We start from the raw sequence: 22,822 nt of genomic DNA on the forward strand, positions 1-22,822 counted from the left end.
TCCTCTGTCTTGCTGCAGTGTTTGCGCATTTGTGCGGCCCCAGAAACATTTTTTTCGACCAATGCAGCCCAGGGAAGCCAAAAGGTTGGGTACCCCTGCTCTATGGGCTTCGGGACAGTTATGATAGCGGCAGCCACTGGTGTGTCTTTGTGAAATTTAAGGGGGTGGGGGGAGTTTATGTTTTTGTGAAGAAACCTACCTTGAGTTTGCGTTGTGTGTCCTTCATAAAATACACGTGAGAAGACAGAAATTTTACTCACTCCTCTGCCTGACTGCAAAATAAAGAGAGAACTGGGAAGCTTGGGCCGTAGGCATACCAGGGGTTAAAGAAGGATAAAGCACAAACTTGGAGCTTGATAGGCACCATGTGGGAAGTTCTTATGTGGAAAATGTTTGTGGGAAGCAAAGGATTCCAGGGTAGTTTATACTTAAAGCACAGCTGATGGGACTAGGTTTATTCAGGACTCAAGGAACCATTAACCCCAAGCAATTAAGGAGTAAAGAGCCCCTTTTACAAAGGAATTGAATGGCCTTTGGTACATTTACTGTAGAAGAATAGGTACCATGGCTTTGTTAAAGGAGCCCAAAGTGAAAAAATCACTGAACTGTAAAGGGGCCACTGGAGCAGTCTCCATCGAGGGCTTTACACTTAGTCCAGTGTTTTTCTACTTTTTTTTGTTGCGTCAGAAAAATACAGAATGAAAAAAAAATGTGGAAAATCGCTGGACTAAGGGCTCCTTTTACGAAGGTGAGCTAGTGGTTTTAGTGCACGCTAGCCGCTACCGCCTTTTAAATGGGCGGTAGTTTTTCGGCTAGCATGCGCTATAGCACGCACTAATCTTGTGCATGCGCTGAAAACGCTAGTGCACCTTCGTAAAAGGAGCCCTAAGTGTATAGCCCTCAATGGATACTGCCCCAACTTTCTTGGTTAGACTGAGAACTTTTCAGTGACCCTTCATATGGTATATTATTATACTATGGTAATCCAATCCAAACAAGGAAACCTGTGGCTTGTTCAAAAAGACTCAATTATAAACTCTCAAAGAACAAATTTGTATAGAATCTATCTGGTTTCACCACAAGACCTCAAACACCTAAGGCACTTTTCCAATATTTTTTCACACCCTTACAGGGTGATGTGTCCTCATCGTTCTTTTTAGGCATTTACAAAAACTGATATTGAATTATTAATGGAAGGCTTGAAAATTATAGTGTATTTATAATTTATCAAAGAAGAGCACTTATCTTTTGCCCGATGGCTGCCCAACCATTTTGCCTTACAGTTTCCTCAGGGGCTGTGCCACTTTCAAAGTCCACACATCAGCCTGGATTTTTACTTGTTGTTTTTTTTTCAGATTTAAGGACGATCCATACAGCGTAATGGAAACCCAGCCTACTTGCAAAAGATAAGTGCTCTTCTTTGATAAATTATAAACACACTATCATTTTCAAGCCTGCCATTAATAATGCAATATCAATTTTTGTACGAGAAATGCCTAAAAAGACCGATGATGAAGGGAATGATGAAGAGCATGAAAAAAATATTGGAATAGTGCCTTGGGTGTTTGAGGTCTTGTGGTCAAAACCAGATAGATTCTATATGTTTGTTCTTTATGAGTTTATATTACTATACTATAACACTTTTAAATCAATGTCTTATATTGCTGAAGAGAAACTTGCACACATTTTCAGGAAAGTTTAATTAGATCATCCCTTATAAACCTCTATGTGTTACATAAGAACATAAGAATAGCCTTACTGGGTCAGACCATCAAACCCAGTAGCCCGTTCTCATAGTGGCCAATCCATGTCCCTAGTACCTGGCCAAAACCCAAGGAGTAGCAACATTCCAAGCTACCGATCCAGGACAAGCAGTGGCTTTCCTCATGTCTTTCTCAATAAAAGACTATGGACTTTTCCTCCAGGAAATTGTCCAAACCCTTCTTAAAACCAGCTACACTATCCGCAATTACCACATCATCTAGCAATGTGCTCCAGAGATTAACTATTTTCAGAGTGAAAAAATATTTCCTCCTATTGGTATAAAAAGTATTTCCCTGTAACATCGTCAAGTCCACCATCTTGTCCACTAGTCTTTGTAATTTTTGACAGAGTGAAAAATCGATTCACTTGTACCTATTCTACTCCCCTCAGCTGTCTCTTTTCCAATCTGAAGAACCCTAACCTTTTTAGTCTTTCCTCATATGAGAGGAGTTCCAACCCCTTTATCATCTTGGTTGCTCTTCTTTGAACCTTTTCTAGTACCACTATATCTTTCTTGAGATAATGAGACCAGAATTGAACACAAAACTCCAGATGAAGTTGCACCATGGAGTGATACAGGAACATTATAACATTCTTAGGGCTCCTTTTACGAAGGTGGCCTAAGCATTTTAGCTCACGCACCAGATTAGCACGCGCTAGCCGAAAATCTACTGCCTGCTCAAAAGGAGGTGGTAGCGGCTAGCGCGCGTGGCAATTTAGCATTCGCTATTCCGCGTGTTAAGGCCCTAGCGAGGCTTTGTAAAAGAAGCTCTTAGTCTTGTTAACCATCCCTTTTTTAATAATTCCTAGCATCCAGTTAGCTTTTTTTAGTCACTGTTGCACATTGGGCGGAAGATTTCATCGTATTGGCTACGATGACACCCAGATCCTTTTCTTGGGCGCTAACACCCAAGGTGGACCCTAGCACCCAGTAACTGTGATTCGTTTTATTCTTCCCAATGTGCATCACTTTGCATTTGTCCACATTAAATTTTATCTGACACTTGGACGTCCAGTCTTCCAGTTTCCTAAGATCTAGCTACAATTTTTCACAATCTGCATGTGTTTTAACAACTTTGAACAGTTTAGTGTTATCTGAAAATGTAATCACCTCACTCGTCGTTCCAGTTTCCAGATCATTTATAAATATTAAATAGCATCAATCTCAGTACAGACCCCTGCAGCACTCCACTGTTTACTCTTCTCCATTGAGAAAAATGACCATTTAACCCTACCCACTGTTTTTTAGCCGATAACCAATTCCTAATCCACAACTGAACTTTGCCACCTATCCAATGACTGTTTAATTTTCTCAGGAGCCTCTCATCAACTGGCTCATCTTTATATGTTTATTCATATCTTCAAAGAAGTCAAGAAAATTGGTGAGACAAGATCTCCCTCAGCTGAACCCATGCTGACTTTGTCTCATTAAATCATGTTTGTCTACATGTTCCACAATTTTATTTTTTATAATTGTTTTCACCATTTTGCCCGGCACTAAAGTCAGGCTTACTGGTCTGTAATTTCATGGATCTCCCCTGGAACCCTTTTTACGCAAAATCAGTGTAACATTGACCACCCTCCAATCTTCAGGTAGTACCGGCAATTTTTGTGACAGGTTACAGATCCTTGACAGCAGGTCATCAATTTCATGTTTGAGTTCTTTTAATACCCTGGGATGTATACCATCTGGTCCAGGTGATTTATCACTTTTTAACTTGTCAATTTGGTTTAGTACATCTTCCATATTCACCGAGATTTCTTTCATTTCCTCCGCATCATCACCCTTGAAAACCATTTTCGGTTCAGGTAGATCTCTTACATCTTCTTCTGTAAAGACCGAAGCAAAGAATTCATTCAGTCTCTCCACTATGGCCTTATCCTCTCTGAGTGCCCCTTTTGCTCCTTGATCATCCAACAGTCCCATGGATTCTCTCACAGGTTTTCTGCTTCTGATGCACCTAAAAAAATTGTTTTGAGTTTTTGCCTCTTTTGCAAGTTTCTCTTCATATTCTTTCTTAGCTGCCTTTATCAATGCTTTGCATCCAACTTGCCAGTGCTTGTTTCTCTTTTTATTTTCTTCATTCAGATTATTTTTCCATTCTTTAAAGGATTTTTTTTTTTTGCTCCAATAGCCTCTTTCACTTCACCTTTTAACAATGCCGGCTCTCGTTTCCTTTTCTTTCCACCTTTGCTGATATGTGGAATACATCTGGTCTGGTCTTCCAAAATAGTATTTTTAAATAATATCCATCTCTGGTTTACATTCCTAACCTTTGCAACTGATCCTTTTAGCTTCTTTTTAACCATTTTTCTTATTTTCTCATAGTCACCCTTTCGAAAATTAAATACACCTACAGTAGATTTCTTTTGCAATGTCACTCCCAGTATCAGCTCAAATTTGATCACGCTATGATCAGTGTTTCCCAGCAGACCGACACAGTTAACTCCTGTACTATTCCTTGCATTACACTAAGGACCAAATCAAAAATAACTCCCCCTCGTGTCGGATCCTTGACCAGTTCTTCCAAGAAGCAGTTATTTATGATGTCTAAGAATTTTACCTCCCTAGCACTCCCCGATGTAATATTTATCCAGTCAATATTGTGGTAATTGAAATCATACTTTATTCAAATGATCAGCATAATACAAACCATCAAAAAATACAGAAAAAAATATGCTGGACAATGACAAAAAGAAGCCACCAGCCCTAAGCAAACCAGAACTCTATATCACTGCAGGAATAGCTTATCCAGGGAATACTAAAAACACACTCTTGAAAACATACTGCTGTGGAGAAAAAAAGACCTCAGTTACGACGTCATGGGTCTTTAAAAAAACTCCACAGTTTTATATAGTATTATAAGCACCCATGCTAACATAACTTTCTGTATGAACTCATAATTAGGCCAAATAATCATTTAAGTTGTGTGTAAAATAGTGCTGTTCGATTCTCAATTCAAATTGATTCATTGATTCCGTTTTGCTGAATCAATTTGAATCAATTTATTTATTTGATTCAGGCCACGTAGCCAGTGGGGTCAGGGCCAGCACCATCTCCCTCCCGCACTACTCTCCCACTTTCTGATGCTTTCCTGAGGCAGCAGCAGCAGTGGCAGCATATTGAAACACAGACTGTGGGACCTTCCCATTTGTACACGTGGCTGATGGCCTGCCTTCTCTGATGTCATTTCTCCTTCTGGGGCAGAGCGAGCAGTTACGGATATGTATGGAAACGTCTCGTGACCAGTCTGTTTGAGTTTGCTGCTGCTGCTTCAGGATAGCAAAATACAGTGGTGGTGGATGCTAGGAAGCAGTCACTGGTAGATGTTGGTGGAAGGGGGTGAGGCAGATGATGGTAGAAGATGGGTGGGAAAGAGTGAGGGGGTAGACACTGGTGGAAGTGGGTTGAGAGAAGGAGCAAAAGCTGATGGAAATGGTTTGGGTGGAGGAGATAGAGAGGGTAGATTCTGTATAGAAGTGGGAAGAAGCTGGATGAAAGGGGGGGGGGTGGAAGCTGTATAGACGGATGGAAACAGAATCCTGGATGAAAGAGAGGAGAGACAGGAGGGAGATATTGGAAGGGGAAAGTGAAAAGGAAGAGAGGGGGCAGACTATATGAAAGGGGAAGAGACAGAGGAGGGAGATACTGTGGAAGGGAAATACAGTGTGGAAACACTGGATGGAAAGGGGGAGAGAGGCGTCAAACGCTGTATATAGTAGAAGGGGGCAATTGCTGGATGGAAGAGGGGAGATAAATGAGCAAATATTTGGAGGAAGAGACCGGAAGGAGGCAGATAATGAAAGAAGGGGAAAGGGCAAATATACTGTAGGGGGCAAACACTATATATAAGGGGGAAAGAAAAAGGGCAGAGTTAAATAGGAGAGCCAGGGTTAGGGAAATAAATGAATATCTGCCAGTAGACAGCAAAAAAAAGAAGGAATTTGAAGTCTATATAGTAAAAATAACTTAAATCTGGACATAGAGATAGAAAAATAAATTGAAGAAAGCTGGAAGGGAAAAAAGGAGAGAAAAATCCTGGCGAGAGATTTAAGATAGAGGAATGCAGAAACCAGAGAAGTAAATGGCCACAAAATAAAGGTAGAAAAAATAAATTTTTTTTTTAATTTCAGGATAAAGTACTATGGTACTTGTGTTTATAAAGGTTAGTAAATATAAATAAGAAAATAGAATTAAGATCATATATTTTCATTGAACTAATTTTAATACATTTTGACCAACTGTTAGTGACCAAAACCTTGTTTCTCAGGTCAGGACAGCTTACTGTCTTGCTGTGAGAAAGGGGGTGTTGGCCTCTGAGATCTAAAATGTTTCAATAAAATAGCTTATTTTCCATTTTTTAATTTGCATTTGTAATTCTTGATTTGTAATGTACAGTGTGTATAATACCAAAGAACCACCACCAACCTTAGATATCTAGGTTATAACCCGTTTAAAGACCTCGGCGATGCAAACTGTGTGTCAGTTTTCATATACAAGAATCTTCTGTAGAACGCCTAAACTTCAAAGAACAGAAATGGATTTTTTGACTTAATACTGTTAAACCACGGGGCCTTAATACTGAAGGGGAATGGATGACATTAGTTTAAATTTTTAAACGAACAGCTCCGAGTCATCTCTGGGGCCTTGATTGGCTACGTACGAATGAGATCATGACGTATAAATTTCGGTGTCAGGTCAAAAGTGCGCCGGGACAAAGGCGCGCCCAGACAATTGAGCGCAGCGCGGAGGCATGCGCCGCTCTAAATTACTGTTTTTAGGGCTCCGACGGGGGGGCGTGGGGGGGAACCCCCCCCACTTTACTTAATAGACATCGCGCCGCATTGTGGGGGCATTGAGGGGGGTTTGGGGGGTTGTAACCCCCCACATTTTACTGAAAACTTCACTTTTTCCCTGTTTTTAGGGAAAAAGTTAAGTTTACAGTAAAATGTGGAGGGTTACAACCCCCCAAACCTCCCATAACGCCGGCGCGATGTCTATTAAGTAAAGTGGGGGGTTACCCCCACGCCCCTCCCGTCGGAGCCCTAAAAACAGTAATTTACAGCGGCGCACGCCTCCGCGCTGCGCTCAATTGTCCGGGCGCGCCTTTGTCTTTCGCGCCGTTGTCTATGAACCTAAATTTCTCCAATAAAAGCCGCAGCCATGTTTGCTGTGGAAACTGACTGAATAGCATTCATGGAACTAGCATAACTAAGGTAAGTGTAAGAAAACTATGGGTTAAATTAAATTATATTAAAGTGTATTGAATAAGACTAACCTAATAGTTTTTAAGATATGTTTTCTGTTGTGTAGTCGAAAAACTTTTAAGACTAGCTACGGCTGAGTTATATTTATTAGTATCTCTTTTTATTGTTAAGGGAAATGCCTTGATAAAGCCACCTGGGCAAAACATGAAGATCCACTGGCATGCTTCATAAAGAGATGAGTATCTCAATATTATATTGACCTAATGAAAATCAAATCAGATTAAATAATTAAAATGAAAAAATAAAAATAGACCAATGAAGATTCTGGTGCTAGTGAATCTGTGTATGAAAACTCAAGGGACCCTCGGCCACAAGAGGGTACCCGCTCAAACTCAGGGGCGGAAAATGTCATGGCGACACCAGAAAGTATTTCTTCACAGAGAGAGCGGTTGATCATTGGAACAAGCTTCCAGTGCAGGTGATCGAGGCAGACAGCGTGCCAGACTTTAAGAATAAATGGGATACCCATGTGGGATCCCTACGAGGGTCAAGATAAGGAAATTGGGTCATTAGGGCATAGACAGGGGTTGGGTAAGCAGAGTGGGCAGACTTGATGGGCTGTAGCCCTTTTCTGCCGTCATCTTCTATGTTTCTATACAGTTTGCACTGCTGTGGTCTATAAACGGGTTATAACCTAGATATCTAAGGTTGGTGGTGGTTCTTTGGTATTTGATAAGAAAACCTTGGGAAAAAATACATTTTATTGTGTGCCTAATATATTTGTGCCGTGTATATAATGCCACCAGGGAAAACTTTTGCTGACATCAACTCTGTCCTTTGCTCGTGACAAAAAAGCTATGTCATAAGAACGTAATGTAATGTAATGTAATTTATTTCTTATATACCGCTACATCCGTTAGGTTCTAAGCGGTTTACAGAAAGTCTACATTAAGATTATAAATAAGAAAGGTACTTAAAAAATTCCCTTACTGTCCTGAAGGCTCACAATCTAACTAAAGTACCTGGAGGGTAATAAAGAAGTGAAAGGTAGAGATAGAAGAAAAAATAAAATAAACATTTTAACAATACAGCATTGATCTAAATACTTTGGAAGGTAGAAGAGAGGAGAGAAAGGAATATATGCAGATGGGGGAACCGTTGAACAATAGAGCTCTGGAGAAATTTAAATGATAGAAATAGAACAAAACAAGGACAAAAGGCAAAACAGTAGATAAGATTAAAGATAATTCATAAGTTGGAAAGAAAAAATAAAAATAAAACTTGTCTTCAATCCACGGTTTCAACTTCATTGATGAAGTGGAGCAAATAAGTTTAGGAGGAGCGATGACGTTCCCAGAAAAAGGGCTTCTTCAGGGAAGAGATTTGACTGACAGTCTCAGGATGCCCATGTTTCCTCCCCTGCGATAGTCTCCTATCCATGTATTCATTCCCACGACACACTGCCAGTGCCCCAACCGTCATCCTGAACTGCTGCTCCAAGGAGGTTGCCCCAGATGAGGCCCACGGTGACTGCATGATTTCCTCCTCTGTGGGAAAGCCGCCCAGTGCTGATAGTCGGTGTGTGCTGGGGCCATTGGAGCTGGGGCTGACAGGGAACCCTTGCCTCTGCTGGGTCAGACCAGAGGTCCATTATGCCCAGCAGTCCGCTGATGCGGCGGCCCATCAGGTCCAGGACCTGCATGCTAGCCCTCTATCTATGCCCTTCTATCCCCTTTTCCTTCAGAAATCCCTTCTTGAACTCCAACACCGTACCCTGCCCTACCACGCCCTCTGGAAGCGCGTTCCAGGTGCCCAACCACCCGTTGGGTGAAGAAGAACTTCCTAGTATTGGTTCTGAATCTGTCCCCTTTTAATTTTTCCAAATGCTCTCTCGTTCTTGTAGTTGTCGAAAGTTTGAAGAATCTGTCCCTCTCCACTTTCTCTATGGAAAGTCATGGAAAGCAAATGCTGGTATCAAATCGAAAAAAAAAATCAATTCAATTAGCAAAATCAAATCAAATCAATTTGTTTTCCTGAATCGGACAGCACGTGTGTGAAAATCAGCTCTATATACAGAATTTGGGCCAATGAGGCTAAAACAAGGCTTACCGTACATGTATTTTATGAATAAAAGGCCCTTTTCTAAGTTTATTTATTTAGTTTTCTATACCATTCTCCCAAGGGAGCTCAGTACGGTTTACATGAATTTATTCAGGTACTCAAGGATTTTCCCCTGTCTGTCCCAGTGGGCTCACAATCTACCTAATGTACCTGGGGCAGTGGAGAGATTAAGTGACTTGCTCAGGATCACAAGGAGCAGCATGGGTTTGAACCCACAACCTCAGGGTGCTGAGGCTGTAGCTTTAACCACTCTGCCACATACTGTGTTAAGCAACTAGCTCAGGTTTTACCACTTGTTAGATGTTAGCGCAGATCTGTGTTAACCTCTATTGCACATTAAAACAGCTTGAACTGCAAAAAATATGAGCTAATAGCTTAACATATTTAGTGAGCATGACAGGGGTGGAGTAGAGGTTTGCTAGCTGTCACAACTGCCAATAGTGTGGCTGCATTTACCAGCATTATAAGAGGAGATGGGAAGTGTGGCTGCATTATTGGCTGTCTGATAGCTTGGCCACGTCTTTTCCATGAAGTTTCCTACCCCTCCCCCCCCTCTCCATCCAATCCTGACATCCATTTTGCCACCCTAACTCGCCAATTTCCATTTTGAAAGCCTCTATCATCAGGTGTCTAGCAGAGGGGAACTACTTCTGCTCTGGCCCACAGTATCATCAACCATGCATTTTGGATAAGGCCCGGGAGTAGAGGATGCTGGGAGGGGAATAGGGTTCCGAAGGACACATGTGGACAGAGTATTTGGTCTATTGTATTTTGCTTTTCAGAGAAGATGAGGGATCATAGAGTTTATGTTTATTTGTCGGTGTCAGGAACTGGAAAGCCTGAGGATGGAGGTCGGCAGATTGAGGGTCAAGGTCCAGGAACTCGAGGGACTGGAGGGACTGAGCAACACAGAGGAGACGAACTGGTCAACCAAGGACACAGACGGAGCAGACCCCATGGTGGACCAGGTGAGGGACCTCGAGAGATTCATCGAGGAGGCCTATAGGAGGAAGGTGGAAGAACAGGACCATCAGCTGCACAGACATATGTTGGTAGACGAGACCCAGGATCCACAAGGCGACACCGGGGAAGGACCTAGCGGAGAAATCACGCAAGAGGAGGAGACCGTGACCCACCGGGACCCCGAGGGAGAGACACCACATTACACTGAGGACACAGACCTGAGACAGAGGAGGTTGCTGAGGAAAGGGAAGTCTGCTATTGTGGTGGGAGACTCGATCTTGAGAGAGGTAGATAGTCACGTAGCTGGAGGAAGGGAGGACCGGCTAGTGACTTGTCTCCCAGGGGCCAAGACACGAGATGTCACTGATAGGATCGAGAGGATCCTGGACGGAGCAGAGACAGAGGAGACTGCGGTGATAATCCACATCGGAACGAATGATGTGAGCCGGAGGAACTTCAGCATGGCCACACTGACTGACCAGTTCAGGGCCCTGGGACGAAAGCTGAAGCGGAGTAACCGGAGGATAGCATTCTCAGAGATCCTGCCTGTACCGAGAGCAGATGCAAAGAGGCAGGCAGACCTCCAGGCTGTGAATGCATGGTTGAGGAGATGGTGCCAGGAGGAGGGCTTCCACTTTGTGAGGAACTGGACGTCCTTCTGGGGAAAGAGCAAGCTCTACCGGCGAGACGGCCTGCACCTGAGCACAGCGGGAACTAGACTACTGGCAGCAAATGTGAGGAAGGAGATCGAGAGGGCTTTAAACTGAGGAGAGGGGGAAAGCCGACAGCTGATCTGATGTTGACGCTTCGGACAACAGTATCCAGAACAGATGCTGAACGGGCTGACTGCAAGGAGGAAGTAGAGAGACCGGTGAATCTTATGATCAGACAGCGAGGGAAACACCAGGTAAAGGGAGCTTGCTGGGAAGAGACTAAGGGGCATAGAGACACAGGGGGACTGGGTGGCACGAAGGCGAAAACTGAGGGCAATATAGGGGTGCCACAAGGCGAGGGGGATCAAACAGAGCCTCAAGGGATGATAGCCCAGGAGGAGACCGGTAGGGCTAGAAAACCCAGAGGAGAAGCTGGGGAGATGGGTGGCGGAAATGTGGGGAAACCGAAAGCTGCGAGAGTAAAGGCTAAGGGCAAAGCAGAAGCACAGGGAACAGGAGAACTGCCCGAAATTCAAGGGGAGGCGGCCCAGGTAAATACGGAGGTGGAGGAAAAACGACAGGACCTGCGGTGCTTATACGCCAATGCAAGAAGCCTCATGGCTAAGATGGGTGAACTAGAGGTCGTAGCCAAGGGGGAGGACCTGGATATAATTGGAATTACAGAAACATGGTGGACAGAGGAGAATCAATGGGATGTGGCGCTGCCAGGGTACAAGCTCTACAGGAGGGACAGGACCCACAAGAAGGGGGGAGGCATAGCACTATATATAAAGGACTCTATCTACTCGGTCGGGATGGATATGGCAAAGAAGGCAGAGGGGCTGGAATCGCTATGGGTCAAATTGCCGGGAAACAAGGGTACAGGCATAAAACTGGGGCTGTACTATCGCCCACCTGGTACGCCGGAGGAAATCGGACACGACTTGGAAGCTGAACTGAGACAAGAATGCAGGACTGGAAGTGTAACAGTGATGGGGGACTTCAATTACCCGGGGATTGACTGGAGTACGGGTCACTCCAACTGCACTAAGGAAACAGGATTTGTAGAAGCTGTGAGGGACTGCTTCATGGAGCAACTAGTCAAGGAACCGACGCGAGGGAGTGCTACTCTTGACCTCATCTTAAACGGATTAGGGGGGCCTGCAAGAGGGGTAGAAGTGGGAGGACCACTAGGCAACAGTGACCACAACGCGATCCGATTCACATTAGAAAGGGGGACACCCACAGTAAAGAGGACCGCAACAACTGCGCTCAACTTCAGGAAAGGGAACTATGTTGCTATGAGGGAAATGGTGGGGAGGAAGCTCAAAAACGTCCTTAAGATGGAGACTGTAGGAAGCGCCTGGACCCTATTCAGGGACACCCTGCAGGAAGCACAAAGAATGTACATCCCAAGTTTCAGGAAAGGCGGCAAGAACAAGCGGTCAAAGGACCCGGTTTGGATCTCAACAGAAGTAAAGAGGGCAATAAACGACAAGAAAGTGTCCTTCCGGAGATGGAAAAAGGACCCAACGGAGGAAAATCACCAGGCGCACAGGAAATGCCAAAAGGAATGCCACCGAGAGGTTAGAAAAGCAAAAGGGAAATATGAAGAGGGGCTGGCCAGGGAGGCGAAAAACTTCAAGGCATTCTTCAGTTACGTAAAGGGGAAGCGACCAGCGAGAGAGGAGGTGGGGCCGTTGGATGATGGGGATAGGAAGGGAGTGATCAAGGAGGATAAAGAGATAGCTGAGAGGTTGAACACGTTCTTCTCGTCGGTTTTCACGAGAGAAGACACATCTAATATACCGGACTCAGAGGAGCTCATGAGTGGGGAACAGGCTGAAAAATTAGAACACATAGAGGTAAGTAAGGAGGATGTCCTCAAGCAGATAGACAGGTTAAAATGCGGCAAATCGCCGGGCCCGGACGGGATCCACCCAAGGGTTCTGAAAGAACTAAGACAAGAAATAGCGGGCACAATCCAGCATGTTTGCAACCTATCCTTGAAAACTGGAGAGGTACCAGAGGACTGGAAATTGGCGAATGTCACACCTATCTTCAAGAAGGGATCGAGGGGTGACCCCGGAAACTACAGGCCGGTGAACCTGACTTCAATTATAGGGAAGATGGTGGAAGCTATGATCAAGGATGGTATTTGCGAGCATATCGAGAGATATGGCCTACTGAGAACAAGCCAGCATGGATTCTGTAAGGGAAGGTCATGCTTAACGAACCTTCTGTACTTCTTTGAGGGAATAAGCAGTCGGGTGGACAATGGGGAACCTATAGACATCATTTACCTTGATTTTCAAAAGGCTTTCGACAAGGTGCCACATGAAAGGCTGCTTAGGAAACTGTGGAACCACGGGGTGGGAGGGGATGTGCACAGATGGATCGAGCACTGGTTGTCGGGTAGACTGCAGAGGGTCGGAGTAAAGGGACAATACTCTGACTGGCGGGGAGTCACAAGCGGTGTGCCACAGGGATCGGTGCTGGGGCCGTTACTCTTCAACATATTTATCAATGACCTGGAAAAAGAGGCAAAGTGCGAAGTTATAAAATTTGCAGACGATACCAAACTGTGCGGCAGAGTTAGGTCTAGGGAGGAGTGTGAGGACCTGCAAAGGGACCTGGACAAGCTGGAAGACTGGGCAAACAAATGGCAAATGCGCTTTAACGTGGAAAAATGCAAGGTCATGCATATAGGTAAAAAGAACCCGTTGTTCAAATACAAATTGGGGGGGGCATTATTGGGAGACAGCAGTCTTGAGAGAGACTTGGGTGTGCTGGTAGATGCATCACTGAAGCCATCTGCACAGTGCGCAGCAGCCTCGAAAAAAGCCAACAGGATGCTGGGCATCATAAAGAAGGGCATAACAACCAGGACGCGGGAAGTCATCATGCCATTGTATAGAGCTATGGTGCGTCCATATCTGGAATACTGCGTTCAATATTGGTCGCCGTACCTCAAGAAGGACATGGCAGTGCTTGAGAGAGTCCAAAGGAGAGCAACGAAACTGGTAAGAGGGCTGGAACACTGCCCATATGCCGAGAGGTTGGATAGGCTGGGGCTCTTCTCTCTGGAAAAAAGGAGGCTCAGGGGAGATATGATAGAGACCTTCAAGATCATGAGGGGCATAGAGAGGGTGGATAGGGACAGATTCTTCAGGCTGAAGGGGTCAACAGGCACGAGGGGGCATTCGGAGAAACTGAAGGGAGATAGGTTCAGAACAAATGCAAGGAAGTTTTTCTTCACCCAAAGGGTCGTGGACACTTGGAATGCGCTACCGGAGGAAGTGATCAGGCAGAGTACGGTACAGGGATTCAAACAGGGATTGGACGGATTCCTGAGGGATAGGGGGATCGTGGGATACTGAGAGAGGTGCTGGGATGTAACACAGGTATAGAAAGCAAACCAAGTAATAAGTATAGAAATCCAACCAGGTCGTGCATGTGCAAGACCGGAGGGTTAGGACTTCGATGGGAAGATAAAACTCAATGGGAAACCAAGGTGGCAAGGGGGCCCCTTCTGGTGTCTCAGACAGGCCGTGACCTGTTCGGGCCGCCGCGGGAGCGGACTGCTGGGCAAGATGGACCTGTGGTCTGACCCAGCGGAGGCACTGCTTATGTTCTTATGTTCTTATGTTCTTATGTTTTGTATATCCAGCTTTTCCCAAAGCAGGTCACAACAATAAGGCACATAATCCAAACACATAAACAACAAAATTTCAATGATAACAATACATGCCTTTTTAACAACTTCTTAAAACTACTCAGTTTGTTGTCATATATAACTTGGGAGGTTATTCCACTTATAATAACCCATACATGAGAACACGCTGACTCTAGACACTTTCAACCTGAGCTGTTTCATGGTTGGAATGTATAAATCAGAATGAGTCACTGAACGCAACGTACACGACGGCTCATATGGCAGAATGCTGTCGACTAGATCAGTGTTTTTCAACCTTTTTACACCTATGGACTGGCAGAAATAAAAGAATTATTCTGTGGACCGGCATCGGTCTGTGGACCGGTGGTTGAAGAACACTGGGCTAAGTCATGGGCCAGACCCCGCCCATCTCTACCCAATCTCCACCCCAGACCCCGCCTCATAATAGTACTAATTGCACTTTGCACGTCCCATGCCTCATCTGGAAGCCTTCCCTCTGACGTTGCAATGTCAGAGAGAAGGCTTCCGGTTCAGGCGCAGGATGCCCATAGGAGCCACTGCCCATGGCTTTGTGCACTGAATCAGTTAGGAAGAGGGAGCTGGCTCGAAGATAACGCCGCATCGATCGCTCCGTGGACCGGCGGTCGAAGAACACTGTTTTGGGCCTGATGCACATGCTGGCCCTGTGGACCGGCAGGAAATTTCTGTGGACCGGCACTGGTCCATGGACCGGTGGTTGAAGAACACTGGACTAGATATCTAGGAGCCTCACTGTGCAAACAGAGATACACCATGACCAAAAGCTTGCAGCAAATCCGATATTCTAATCTCAGCCAAGACAGCGATAGATAGCATTTTGCCACACGGTCATACTTTCGTGGTCTAAATACAGTACTTACAATCGAGTTCTGGGCAACCTGCATGGGTTATGTCATGGGATAAAATTGTAATTGAGAGGATGGGGCCTGAGAAATTGGGGGGGGTGTCAGGGTGGGGAAAAGGATGGGAGGATTGGCATATGAGTATCAGATCTGGGGTGGAGATTTGTATAGGGTGTGTACCACCATGGCATTTGTCTACAGCAGTGGTTCCCAAACCTGTCCTGAAGGACCTCCAGGCCAGTCGGGTTTTCAAGATAGCCCTAATGAATATGCATGGAGCAGATCTGCATTCTTGGCATCTCCATTATATGCAAATCTCTGTCATGCATATTCATTAGGGCTATCTTGAAAACCCAACTGCTCTGCCTTGTACAGTAAATGCAGGATAGATGCTGGGCATATCCCCTCCACTTACGTTGCACTTACTTTTTTCCTGTCAGTGCATAGTAAATGCTAAGTCTTACCAGACTTTAATAAAAAGACCCCTCGGACATAGTTAATATGATTTTGGCTGAAGCGTAAGTCACTTATGGAATATCTATGCTGCCTGCACTTTTGTACGTTCTCTTTGTTTTAACAACGCATCAGTTATACATCAATTAATTTATGAGTTTTCCCATTATTTGCCTTCCAGAGACTAAAAGCATTTTAGTGAATGAAACCCAGAATAAATAACACATACTCTTAAAGTCTAGCTTGTCAACCAAAGTCTATTGTATTGATTGAGAGGCAACTATTCAAAGTCCTAAGCACTTAACTTTAAGAGTTATGTACTAGATTTTTGAATTTAAAGATTTGCTTTTCTGACTTCCTAAATGTAGGCACAGTAAATCACATGGTACATATATATAGGACCTCCCCAAGGGCAGGGACGGGTTGGGTTGAAATTAGGTGTCAACCACTGTTTTCCAGAGTTAGCATAACTTGAACAGCCAAATCAAGGCACTGCCAGAGTAGAGTGAAATTTGTTCACCAACTCCCCTTTCTTCCCACCTGAATCAAAATAAAACTGAGGGTTTATAGTCTTGCCAAACTCCCATCCTTCCCACTATTAAAGCAATGGAAGATGCTATGTCATGAGGGCTACAAGACTATCATCCCCTGGGCTAAGTTAAATAAGTTTTGATGATGGTGATCTTCTGGGACTTAGGGTGGGCATGTTGTTCCAATGTGCTTGAGGGATGGTCCCATGGGCTTATGCAGGTCCCCTGCAATTCATCATGTAGGTAGAAAGTGGCTCAGCCTGGTTTTTCAGGACATAAAGATGACCGAATCTGGGAGCCCAAATTAGGCAGTTAACTGAGGTTTTTTTTACTAAGCTGCAATAAAAAGTGGTCTTAGTGCACTGTTACCATTGATGTTTCCCGGTGTCAGGTCAAAAGCGCGCCGGGACAAAGGCGAGCGCAGCGTGGGGGTGTGTGCCGTACAAAATTACTGTTTTTAGGGCTCCGACGGGGGGTGTGGGGGAGGGAACCCCCCCCCACTTTACTTAATAGACATTGCGCCGTGTTGTGGGGGCGTTGTGGGGGTTTGGGGGGTTGTAACCTCCCACATTTTACTGAAAACTTCACTTTTTCCCTGTTTTTAGGGAAAAAGTTAAGTTTACAGTAAAATGTGGACGTTACAACCCCCCCCATAACGCCGGCGCGATCTCTATTAAGTAAACTGGGGGGGGCACCCCAACAAAACCCCCCGTCGGATTCCCTAAAAACTGTAATTTTCTTCGGCGCGTGCCTCCGTCTTGCGCTCAGTTGTCGGCGCGCGCTTTTGTCTTTCGCGGGGTTATCTATGAACCATGTTTCCCACACAGTTTTACCAAGGCACAAAAATGACTTATTTTCTAATTTTTATATTAATGGCTATGCATTAATGTTGCCATTAGCATGCACCATTTTAAAAAAATGTGTGCATGTTGTGACAGGGTCAAGTCCCCACAAAGTGCCAATGAGGTGTGCAGGTTTCACAAAATAAAGTCTTTTTTTCTTTTTGCACTTTCAAAGCCAAAAGATTTATTTTCCTGGATATTTCTTTATACAGTGAAACTAGCAGCAAAATCCCCTCCACTGCTTCCAACACAATTCATGTTTCAAAAATACAGAAACTTTTCAAAGTGTCCAACAGTTCAGGATTTCAGCATTCTTCATTCAGAAACAGCACACTTATTTTCCAGCTTTTGTCCCCTGGGCTCCTGCTTGGCATCCTATTACAGAATCTGGCCTTTAGTGTGTGTTAACTGTAAAATGTTAAATGCACTTTTAGTAAACAGGGGTTAATTCAATAAATGGAAGCCTCCATGTAGGCATCTGAGGTCATACGGTAGGAGTCTATTTTATAATGGCACCCAGGTCTCATTTTGTTTCATGTCATTTCCTGTCTTCTTTGATCGTTTTCATTTGGCTATTTTTTTTTCTTCACAGTACAAAGTCATATACCCCCAGCTTCTATAAATGGCATGCTAATTTCTAAGTGCAAAATTATGCACTCTCCTGAGATGTATGCACAACTAAATTGGCTAATGAGCTAATCAGTGCCAACAATTAGGTGCTACAGTCAATTGCTGGAATTAAATATTAATAATTTGGATTTGTACATGCATCTTGCTAAGCACTATTCTACAATGATCCATGTGCAAATCTTATAGCACACAACTCAGAAGGAGGCATGGCCATGGAAGGGATCAGGGACATTCACTAAAGTCACACACTGTATTACTGAACGTCGGGGATCCATGCTTAAATTACACACCAGAATCCAAACCCAAACCCAAAGTTTGGCAGGGAAATCGGCTCTAAGCACTATTCTATAAACAATGCCCAACTTGGCATGCTCTTTATAGAATAGTGCTCCATACAGATTTTTGGGGTGGTGCTAGTGAGCATCATTTGCTAAATCTAGTCCATAGTGTGCACGCCTTTTCCCATTTCTACACAATCGCACATGCATGAATCCCATATCTCTGGCAATGAGGCATTTATCTAAGAACATACTGGGACAGACCAAAGGACTTTAAAGCCCAGTATCCTGTTTCTAACAGAGGCTAACCCAAGTCCCAAGTACCTAGCTAGATCCCAAGTAGTAAAACTGATTTTATGCTCCTTCTCCAAGGAATAAGCAGGGATTTCCCCAAACCATCTCGATAATGGCCCATGGACTTCTCTTTTAGGAAACTATTCAAAACTTTTTAAACCCTGCTAGGCTAACTGATTTCACCACATTCTTCGGCAACGAATTCCAGAGTTTAACTACATGTTGTGCAAAGAAATATTTTCTCCGGTCCATTTTAAATCTACGAATTAGTAGCTTCATCGCATGCCGCCTAGCCCTAGTATTTTGGGAAAGAGTGAACAAGCGATTCACATCTACCCTTTCCACTCCACTCAGTATTTTATAGACCTCTATCATATCGCCCCTGAGCCATCTCTTCTCCAAGCTGAAGAACCCTAGCTGCTTTAGCCTCTCCGCATAGGGAAGTCGTCCCAAACCTTTTATCATTTTTGTCGCCCTTCTCTGTACCTTCTCTGTACACTAGTGTTCTAGAGAGGAAAGTAGATACATACCTTCTTTTACATAATGAGTCCCACATAGGCATCCTAATATAGAATTACCCCCTCTGGGATGAGAGAATAAGTGGCATGGAAACAGAACCAGTACTTATTTGTATATTATATAAAACCTAGTCATATCCTTGAATTTTCACTGGTGCGTGCATGCAGAAAGTTACTCCTGCCTTACAGCAAGGGTAATTTCATGCTGCAGCTTCTTACAGGGAGGTAATTTTTTAATATGCACTTCTGTGACTTGACAGTCTAAGTAAAAAAAAAACCAAAAAACCTGTAAATTTATCACAATGAATGAAGGATCTTAGAAGTGGAAACAAAATAGGCCATAAGAAACTGAATAACAAACTTATCATGGCAACAACATATTTTCCCCTAAAACCTCAACTAACGTTTTCATTCTTCACCTTACCGTGCTGCATATCTCTTCAAATACCAGATAATACTCTCATAATGTTATTTTGCCACTCTCCATTAAACCTTTTTGTATGTACTGCTGTTATGATCCATTTTAGCTGCCTGTAGGGATCTCTACAAGCTTTCTGAAAGATTAATGAATTAGCTGTGTTATTTTATGATAACATTTCAAAGGAATGCATGCATACATAATGGGGTTATTTCTACAAGCTGAGATTTAAATTGCTCATCATAAGTGAGAGCGACTGAAGCCCCAGAGTATCCATATTATCCGTACTTTCAAGAGAGAGTCATATGTTGGTGAAATTTTTAAACAGTCAAAAATGGAAACTAAAATAATGCTGACAAAAAACTCACACTTCATTTTTTTTTATTTCTTAATGGTTAACGCAGCAGACTAAGGGCTGCTTTTACTAAGGTGCGCTAGCGTTTTTAGCGCACACACAAAATTACCGCACGCTAAACCGCACGGTATGCTTCTAGAATAACGCCAGCTCAATGCTGGTGTTAAGGTCTAGCACACACGGCAAATTAGCGCGCGCTATTCCACGCGTTTAGGCCCTAACGCACCTTAGTAAAAGTAGCCCTAAGAACCAAGGGACTAAGGGCTCCTTTTACAAAGGTGCGCTAGTGTTTTTAGTGCACACACCGGATTAGTGCGCGCTATAGTGTGCGCTAGCCAAAAAATTACCGCCTGTTTAAAAGGAGGCAGTAGCAGCTAGCATGCGCGGCAATTTATCACGCGCTATTCCGCGTGTTAAGGCCCTAACGTACCTTTGTAAAAGGAGCCCTAAGGTGCAAATCCTACTCCAGCTCTTTGTGTATAAGAAACCTGCAAGCCTGAAGATTATTGAAATGGTGTACATTCAGAAATAGTAGCTATTTTTCTGTCCCTGGAGGGCTCACAATTTAAAAAAAAAAATTGCAAACAATTGAAGAGGGATTTGAACCTGGGTCCTCTTTTCCTCAGGCCACTGATCTAACCCTTGGTTTAATTGTGTTTAAGTGGCACAATAATTGGCCATGCCATTAAAACCCAATTAAACCCTCGTTACAAAAGAATAAATATCTGCCACTTTGCAGCCTCCAGGACCAGCACCTAGGTCCCAGGCAGCTAGTGGTGTACTCATGACATCATCGCATGCTATCCGCACATGCATGGATGCGCTCCTGCCCGACAGTGATTTGTTCCAAGCTTTTCAAAACCCAGACAAAGTGCCGGGTTTTGAAAAGCCAATAGACTCCCGGACGTGTCCTCATAAGGAGGACATGTCCGGAGAAATCTGGATGTCTGGTAACCCTATGTTGAGCAGATCTCCATATGTATATTATTATATAGATTATTCCGAAAGCATCTGAAAACCTGGCTTTTCTCCAAAACGTAAATCTATCTATTTAAAATGTAAAGCTAGCTGTCCTCTTTATAACCCCTAATTTCTTATTATGTCCTTCCCTCATTTATTGAATTACCTATAAACTGTGTCGAGCTCTATCTTTATGGAGATGATGCGGTATACAAACTTAATGTTTAGTTTAGTTTCTCTTCCTCTCTCTTTTTTTTTTTTCTCTCTCTCTCTCTTCCTCTCTTTTTTCTTTCTCTCTTCCTCTCTTTTTTCTTTCTCTCTTCCTCTCTCTCTCTCTCTCCTTTTTTTTTCTCTCTCTTTTTTCTCTCTCTCTTCCTTTCTCTCTCTCTCTTTTTTTTCTCTCTCTTTTTTTCTCTCTCTTCCATTCTTTTTTCTTTCTCTCTTCCTCTCTCTCTCTTCTTTCTCTCTCTCTCTCTTCCTCTCTCTCTCTTCTTTTTTTCTCTTGCTCTTCTTTTTTTCTCTCTTTCTCATTCTCATTAAAAGGCATCATGTATGCAGGTAAATTAGGGAAATCCCTTTTCTTCAAAATCACTGAGCTTTGGAATAACCTCCGTGCCCCACTGCGGAACCTAGGCTCATTCCAATTATTCCGAAAGCATCTGAAAATCTGGCTTTTATCCAAAACATAAAATGTAAAGCTAGCTATCCTCTTCATAACCCCTAATTTCTTACTATGTCCTTCCCTCATTTATTGAATTACCTATAAACTGTGTCGAGCTCTATCTTTATGGAGATGATGCGGTATACAAACTTAAGGTTTAGTTTAGTTTAGTTTCTCTTCCTCTCTCTTTTTTTTTTTTCTCTCTCTCTCTCTCTCTCTTTCTCTTCCTCTCTTTTTTCTTTCTCTCTTCCTCTCTTTTTTCTTTCTCTCTTCCTCTCTCTCCTTTTTTTTTCTCTCTCTTTTTTCTCTCTCTCTTCCTTTCTCTCTCTCTCTTTTTTTCTCTCTCTTCCATTCTTTTTTCTCTCTCTCTTCCTCTCTCTCTCTTCTTTCTCTCTCTCTCTCTCTTCCTCTCTCTCTCTTCTTTTTTTCTCTCTTTCTCATTCTCATTAAAAGGCGTCATGTATGCAGGTAAATTAGGGAAATCCCTTTTCTTCAAATTCATTGAGCTTTGGAATAACCTCCCTGCCCCACTGCAGAACCTAGGCTCATTCCAATTATTCCGAAAGCATCTGAAAACCTGGCTTTTCTCCAAAACATAAAATGTAAAGCTAGCTATCCTCTCTTCATAACCCCTAATTTCTTATTATGTCCTTCCCTCATTTATTGAATTACCTATAAACTGTGTCGAGCTCTATCTTTATGGAGATGATGCCGTATACAAACGTAAGGTTTAGTTTAGTTTAGTTTAGTATACTTTAGAGGAAAGTCAGGAGATGGGAGATATGAAAGAGATGTTTAAATACCTAAGTGGCACAAATGCGCTTGTCGAATCTCATTTGAAAGGAAGCTCTGGAATGAGAGGACATAGGAGTAATCTAAGGAAATACTTTTTTACAGAAAAGATGGTAGATGGGTGGAACAGTCTCCCAGAAGTCTGTGTCTGAATTCAAGAAAGCGTGGTATAGGCACGTAGGATCTCTTAGAAAGAGGAAGAGATAATGGTTACCGCGGATTGGCAGACTGCAAGGGCCATTTGGCCTTTATCTGCCATCATGTTTCTATTTCTATGACTGTCTCTTACGTGTTTAAAGTACAGTGATGTGTATGTTTAACATTGCTATAGAAATGATTAATAGTAATACAGTTGTAGGGAAAGCTAAAAATGTGGCCATTTTAGAGTTGTGCTAAAAAAATGGCCTTAGTGCATGAATAACCCATGTACTAAAAATAGCAGAGGCCATTTGTTAACATAGTTTTGTAAAAGAGCCCCTATGTTTGTATACTTGGAATCTGTGTGGAATACAAAGGGAAAATAAATTTGTAAAAAAACCTATCAATCTTAAATTCACTGGCACAACCAGCTTGGTTAAAGCAGTTTCTAAGCATACCCAGATTTATGTAGCCCAGATGTAGTAAGAAAAGAAATCCGAAAATTCTTCAAGGCTAAAGTGAAGATAGCAGCAGCCAAGGACAATGGTTCACGCACTACAATATTAGAGTGAGATCAATTAAATGTGATGAGGGGAGTCCTCAGTTTACACAACCTAACGCTAACAAGACCAAAGCGTCAGCTGTCGCTCTTTATACCCACTCAGGGTTTTGAGGTGTAACATCTTC

The sequence above is a fragment of the Geotrypetes seraphini genome, chromosome 5 (assembly GCF_902459505.1).
Source record: "Geotrypetes seraphini chromosome 5, aGeoSer1.1, whole genome shotgun sequence".
NCBI lineage: Eukaryota > Metazoa > Chordata > Amphibia > Gymnophiona > Dermophiidae > Geotrypetes > Geotrypetes seraphini.